General features: G+C 40.5%; 1 long non-coding RNA gene across 2 annotated transcripts; it reads right to left on the reverse strand.

The window, feature by feature from the left end:
• Positions 1 to 276: 276 nt before the first annotated feature.
• On the reverse strand, positions 277 to 2,943 carry LOC116008002. 2 transcript variants are annotated; one of them, XR_004095411.1, is made up of 4 exons: positions 2,423 to 2,943; positions 1,930 to 2,003; positions 1,383 to 1,642; positions 277 to 511 (listed from the first exon to the last, which is right to left on the reverse strand). It is a non-coding gene; the product is annotated as an uncharacterized LOC116008002 (long non-coding RNA). The 2 variants fall into 2 exon arrangements; XR_004095410.1 differs by lacking the exon at positions 277 to 511 and having other exon boundaries at positions 1,341 to 1,642.
• Between the last annotated feature and the right edge of the window lie 4,996 nt (positions 2,944 to 7,939).

A 7,939-nucleotide genomic window follows, 5' to 3' on the forward strand; every position in this document is an offset into this window, starting at 1 on the left:
ATTCGGTTTTCTACTAGCTTGCTTAGCTACTCCTTATTTCTTTCTTGCCACCGAGGTTCCTTCCTTAAGTCCTTACACCAGCTATCATTTTCACGGTGTGCCGAATAGGTCACACGAGGTTCTTACTTCCTAATCCACTTCGTAGTTGCTTAGTGCTTCATGGAGACAAACCACTTGCATTGCTTATGGCGTTTTGTGACACCCCCAACTTTTTCACGCTGAGATAGGCATAACTTAAATACAAAAGCTATAAATCTCAGGACTAACCATACAACATAGCGGAAGCATTTAAAACTTAATGGGTGCCATGCCACATCTAGATTAAGCCAACTCTAGATGCACAGGCTAAAATCCATAAAACATCAATCCCAAAACATAAAGACAGTTGTAACGGTCAATACATAATCCATACTAAGGCACATGTGCCCAAATGTCTAAAACAAGTACTAGTCTAAGCATAGCAAATAGAAGAACTATCTCTATCGTGCTCTCGGCTCAGACTACTCCATACCTGGAAAACAGTTTAGGAAATCATTAGCAGAAGAATGCTAAGCAACCAACCACTCACACTCGTGAGAAAATACATAGTATAATATGGTTTGTAAATAGGTTTACACACACGTATAGAATATACGCACCAACGAATTGTTCTTTATTTCAACCAGAAGACTCAACAACAATAAGCTGAATAAATCACAAACCAAGACTCTTCCTAACGAAGCCAATATCCAACACGAATATACAAGACAACGAGTCTATGACGAGATACCAACTGAATTATAATTCCAACAGAATAATCACAAAGGAACCAACCAAACTGCAATACCAAGACACAACAAAATACCAACTGAGATACAAACTCAACCAAATATCCATAAAGAAACCAATCAAACCACAATATTAAGGATAAGCACCAAACCACACCCTCCAAACCACACTACCAACCACCAAACCAACCCACCATGCCAATATCTCAACACAGAGGCATATGAGCCCAATCACAGAGGCACACGAGCCCAACACAAAGGCAAATGATGCCCATTCCCACAGAGGCAAAAGCCCAACACAGAGGCAAATGATGCCCATACAATTCCTCTCATAACACCATCCACAAATACACCATAATCCCACCAACTACTTCCCAAGGTTATCAAAGACTCAACAAGCCAAGAAATACTAATAAGGACCCAAGGTCTCCACATACCAAACTCAGATTCATTCCCAAAGGAATCACCTACCAACAGTGTTCATTTCAGAATAAGAACACAGTACATACTCATAATGATAACAAAGGAATAAACCAACAATACTAACTCAATAAGTCAAGATAAATGGCCAAAGATCATGAATAAATACTCAAGAATCAAGGTGGAATACTCAACAATGTGTTCAGGAGACATTCCAGAATCAGAGATGAATCAACAGAGCCCATAGACCACAAAACAGATACTGGATGAGAACCAGGATTGAACTAACAGAACGGACTGGCGGAATGCCACGGTCCACCACTCTGATCCGCACGAAGGCAACGGAGGGGATCCACGGATCGCACCTCACCGCCGCACTACACCGCTATGTTCATGAGGAAGGGATTGGCGGGACACATTATACCGCCACTATCTTCCGCAAGAACAACTCCCTCCTAGATTACAGAACAGAATACACGATGAATTAATCCAGAATGCGAAACATGCTCAGAATACACAGATTACACATCTCAGAAGCCAAATAAATCATGGAATCCATAACAAGAAATACCAACACTCATCACAAGACAAGGAAGATGAACACAAGTCTAATAATCCACAATATAGACTCACAGATCATCAAAACAAAGCTATAAACCCCAAGAAATTCACAGGATTCCAACACCAAGTCACATATATAGATCATGAGTGAAAATAGGTTTAGTGAGACATGAATGGTTACCTCTTGTAGCTCATTAATCCAATAGCAATCACCAACTCTAAGCTCATCTCATAAGTAAGTCCATAATCATGAACCTGAGAATTAATCAAGTCTAATACCATCACTATTGACTATTAATCATTAATAATAATGGCGTTAACATTCCTAGTTGGTCCATTATAACCATCACCCGAAGTCAATGCTTAAAGTCTAATTGAACCATAATCCTCACTAAGCATATTGGGGACCCTTATCACCTCCAGCATAATGATTTGGTGGTTAACTAATGATAATAATAACCTAATGATCCAATAATTAATACGAATAATAGGTCATGGACTCCCCTACACACTAACCACCAAAACTAACCTAAGATGATTCCTTAATCAATATAATGAAGTAATACTTAACTAATAGGCTTAGGATCAAGGATTAATTACCATAATTAATTATTAACCAAGGTTATTATCTATTACCTTAATCTAAAACTAATAAAATGATAAGTGCTAATTACCTGCTAAGGCCAGAACAATACGAACGTTACTCTTAATCTCGCCACCACTAACTAGTCCACGCCGACACTAGCTCGCCGGAGGCCGAGAGGAGAGCATCACCACCGCCGTTCTTGCCCAGGCATGCCAATGCTTCGACGAGAAAGAAGAAAGGAAGGTGGAGGAGTCTATTCACGCCACCACTGTGACACCCCAACTTTTTACAAGCCGAGATAGCTAAACTTTAACGCAAAAGCTGCCTATCTCAACTATCAAACATACATAGTGGAAGCGATTTATAACCTAAAGGGGTATCATGCCACATCTATGTAAGAGAAAACACGGCCTAGATGCACAGGCTAACCAAAAGAACTAAACTACATAGATATAATCGTCAAGTAATATCAAAACATCCGAAAACTAAACAAGAGTGTATATAGTCTCATCATTGGCACACATGCCCAAAACACAAGTCTAAAACAACATAACTATGTCTAAGCTGCCTCATATAGATAAGCTCTAACGCGCTCTCGCTTAGACTTATTGCATACCTGGAAAACATACAAGAAACCATTAGCAAAAGACTACTAAGCAACCACCACTCACACCCGCAAGGAAATACATATATATAGTAAGTTTGTAAATAGGTTTACACACCCATATATAATATATACACCAACGAACTATTCAGTATTTAAATCGGATACGCAACAACAACAAGATGAATAAAGGATAAACCAAGACTTTCCAACAATACCGATATCCAACTGAATCATGAATACAATGGAATACTCATGAGAAACAACCAAACAAGAATACATCCAAGAATAACCAACAACCAACGAGATACGATATAACTCAAGAATCATGTAAGAGACCAAACAGACCTCAACGTAAGGATAACACCAACCCTTACCCTCCAACCAACTTACCAATCCTCATACCAATCATCAAATCCAAACTCAGTTCACAGAGGCAAATAATGCTCGAATCATAGAGGCAAATCGTGCCCAAATACACAAAGGCAAATCGTGCCCGAAATATACACGGAGGCAAATCGTGCCCGAATACATAGAGGCAAATAGTCCTCAAATACACGGAGGCAAATGGTGCCCAAATACATAGAGGCAAATAGTCCTCAAATACACGGAGGCAAATGGTGCCCAAATACATAGAGGCAAATAGTGCCCAATTACACAAAGGCAAATAGTGCCCATATACACAAAGGCAAATAGTGCCAAAATACACAAAGGCAAATAATGCCATATAACCCCAAAGATACTCAAAGATCCATCATCCACATCCAACCTCAACCTCAACCTCAGCCCAAGAACAACCACTCAGAGTGTTCATCTCAGATTATGAACACAAACCAACTCCCAGATAATAAAATCAAGGATTCAACAAAGCAAGAGATTCAAAAGATGGACCAAGAGATATGAATAAATACTCCAAAGACATGGTAAAATACCCAACAAAATACCCCAACAAAGTTCAGAACAAAAGGGGAAACAACCAGACAAACAGACCACAGAATAGCTCACTGGAACAGAACTCGAAATGAACTGGCGGAGCACCCTCACGGAGCACCCTGTTCCGCCAACCTACTCTACCAACACTAACGGAACACACCAACGGAGCTACCCCTTCCGCCGAATTCTTCCCTCTAGTTCTAACGGAACACACCAACGGAACACCATGTTCCGCCAAACCCTTCCACCAGTGTTCTTACGGAACATTCCAACGGGATACATTATACCATTGAAACGCACCGCAAGGACAACTCCAACGCACAGAACCAGACTTAGACAGAATACGAAATACTCACTTCCAGAATACAACAATATGATCAGATTGCCCAGATTACACATCTCAGAAGCCAAATAAACATGGAATCCATACCATAAACATCTATATGCAAAGGATCAAGAACACAAGTTCATAATCCATCAAAAGAAAGGTTCACAGACCAACAACAAGGCTAATATCCAAGAAATTTCAGGATTCCAATACCCCAAATAATATTCATAGATCAAGAGTGTAAAATAGGTTTTAGTGGACATGATGGTTACCTCTTGAAGCACACTTCACCCAAGAAAACCTCAAAACACCTCACAAGGCACCACCTCCATCTTGATCATCTTTTTCCCAAAAGATCCCCAAAAGAACAACATAAGAACTTGTATAAAGATTATGAAAATAACATGATGCAAGGTATATTCCTAGAGATAGACACTTACCCAAGCCTTAACAATCCTAAAAGAGCAATCTTGACTTGAATCTTGAAGATGAAAGTGTAGGATTCACTTTAGGGTTCTTTAGAGGTGAAAGGAGTATGATGGATTATTCTTGCAGGAAATGAAAAGAGGAATAGGGTTGTAAGTACAAGGTTTTTATATTAGTAGGGAAAGATCATTACATATATTATGTATGTATCAACTAGGGTAAGACATGAAATAATGGGCCCTTATCAATTGGAAATACTAAGCCCAATTAAATCAAATAAATCGCCCGGTGGAAATAATTACCGGTCTCAAGGCTTGAACGAATTTTCGGGGTGTTACAACCACCACGAGCTTGCCGACGTCACGTCGCTGCCGCCGGGGTTTGGTCGCGTTTGGTTTTGCCGAACGGTGAGGGGCGTACCGCCAACCATGCCGCTGCCTTGCACCGCCTAGCCTCTCCACGCTGCTCTGCCTATAGATGTCATGGCTACCCATAGCTCACTGGGGAAGGAATCCGTAGCTTTGCTGTCGAGGGAGACGAGTGAGCGGAGAGAAGATCGGAGCTTGTCGTTGTGACACCCCAACTTTTCACAAGCCGAGATAGCTAAAATTTAACGCAAAAGCTGCCTATCTCAACTATCAAACATACATAGCGGAAGCGATTTATAACCTAAAGGGGAATCATGCCACATCTAGGTAAGAGAAAACACGGCCTAAATGCACAGGCTAACCAAAAGAACTGAACTGCATAGATATAATCCTCAGGTAATATCAAAACATCCGAAAATCTAAACAAGAGTATATAATCTCATCATTGGCTCACAGGCCCAAACATAAAGTCTAAAACAACATAACTATGTCTAAGCTGCCTCATAAGGATAAGCTCTAACGCGCTCTCGCTTAGACTTATTGCATACCTGGAAAACATACAAGAAACCATTAGCAAAAGACTGCTAAGCAACCACCACTCACACCCGCAAGGAAATATAGATATATAATAAGTTGTAAATAGGTTTACACACCCATATAGAATATATGTACACCAACGAACTGTTCAGCATTTAAAATCGGATACTCAACAACAATACGCTGAATAAAGGATAAACCAAGACTCCTCAACAATATCAATATTCAATTGAATTGCACAAGACAACAAGATATCAACAGAATCAAGGATTCAATAGAATACTCATAAGAAACGACCAACAAGAATATATCCAAGAATAATCAACAACCAACGAGATATAATATAACTCAAGGATCAAGTAAGAGACCAAATAGACCTCAACCTAAGGATAAGAACTATCCCTTACCCTCCAACCAACACCAATCCTCATACCAATCATCAAACCCAAACTCAGTTCACGAAGGCATATAATGCCCGAATCATAAAGGCAAATGGTGCCTAAATATATAGAGGCAAATGGTGCCCAAAATACACAAAGGCAAATCGTGCCCGAATACATAGAGGCAAATAGTCCTCAACTACACAAATGGCAAATAGTGCCCATATACACAAATGGCAAATAGTGCCCATATACACAAATGGCAAATAGTGCCCATATACACAANTAAATACTCCAAAGACATGGTAAAATACCCAACAAAATACCCCAACAAAGTTCAGAACAAAAGGGGAAACAACCAGACAAACAGACCACAGAATAGCTCACTGGAACAGAACTCGAAATGAACTGGCGGAGCACCCTCACGGAGCACCCTGTTCCGCCAACCTACTCTACCAACACTAACGGAACACACCAACGGAGCTACCCCTTCCGCCGAATTCTTCCCTCTAGTTCTAACGGAACACACCAACGGAACACCATGTTCCGCCAAACCCTTCCACCAGTGTTCTTACGGAACATTCCAACGGGATACATTATACCATTGAAACGCACCGCAAGGACAACTCCAACGCACAGAACCAGACTTAGACAGAATACGAAATACTCACTTCCAGAATACAACAATATGATCAGATTGCCCAGATTACACATCTCAGAAGCCAAATAAACATGGAATCCATACCATAAACATCTATATGCAAAGGATCAAGAACACAAGTTCATAATCCATCAAAAGAAAGGTTCACAGACCAACAACAAGGCTAATATCCAAGAAATTTCAGGATTCCAATACCCCAAATAATATTCATAGATCAAGAGTGTAAAATAGGTTTTAGTGGACATGATGGTTACCTCTTGAAGCACACTTCACCCAAGAAAACCTCAAAACACCTCACAAGGCACCACCTCCATCTTGATCATCTTTTTCCCAAAAGATCCCCAAAAGAACAACATAAGAACTTGTATAAAGATTATGAAAATAACATGATGCAAGGTATATTCCTAGAGATAGACACTTACCCAAGCCTTAACAATCCTAAAAGAGCAATCTTGACTTGAATCTTGAAGATGAAAGTGTAGGATTCACTTTAGGGTTCTTTAGAGGTGAAAGGAGTATGATGGATTATTCTTGCAGGAAATGAAAAGAGGAATAGGGTTGTAAGTACAAGGTTTTTATATTAGTAGGGAAAGATCATTACATATATTATGTATGTATCAACTAGGGTAAGACATGAAATAATGGGCCCTTATCAATTGGAAATACTAAGCCCAATTAAATCAAATAAATCGCCCGGTGGAAATAATTACCGGTCTCAAGGCTTGAACGAATTTTCGGGGTGTTACAACCACCACGAGCTTGCCGACGTCACGTCGCTGCCGCCGGGGTTTGGTCGCGTTTGGTTTTGCCGAACGGTGAGGGGCGTACCGCCAACCATGCCGCTGCCTTGCACCGCCTAGCCTCTCCACGCTGCTCTGCCTATAGATGTCATGGCTACCCATAGCTCACTGGGGAAGGAATCCGTAGCTTTGCTGTCGAGGGAGACGAGTGAGCGGAGAGAAGATCGGAGCTTGTCGTTGTGACACCCCAACTTTTCACAAGCCGAGATAGCTAAAATTTAACGCAAAAGCTGCCTATCTCAACTATCAAACATACATAGCGGAAGCGATTTATAACCTAAAGGGGAATCATGCCACATCTAGGTAAGAGAAAACACGGCCTAAATGCACAGGCTAACCAAAAGAACTGAACTGCATAGATATAATCCTCAGGTAATATCAAAACATCCGAAAATCTAAACAAGAGTATATAATCTCATCATTGGCTCACAGGCCCAAACATAAAGTCTAAAACAACATAACTATGTCTAAGCTGCCTCATAAGGATAAGCTCTAACGCGCTCTCGCTTAGACTTATTGCATACCTGGAAAACATACAAGAAACCATTAGCAAAAGACTGCTAAGCAA

Source organism: Ipomoea triloba, chromosome 16, assembly GCF_003576645.1.
Source record: "Ipomoea triloba cultivar NCNSP0323 chromosome 16, ASM357664v1".
NCBI lineage: Eukaryota > Viridiplantae > Streptophyta > Magnoliopsida > Solanales > Convolvulaceae > Ipomoea > Ipomoea triloba.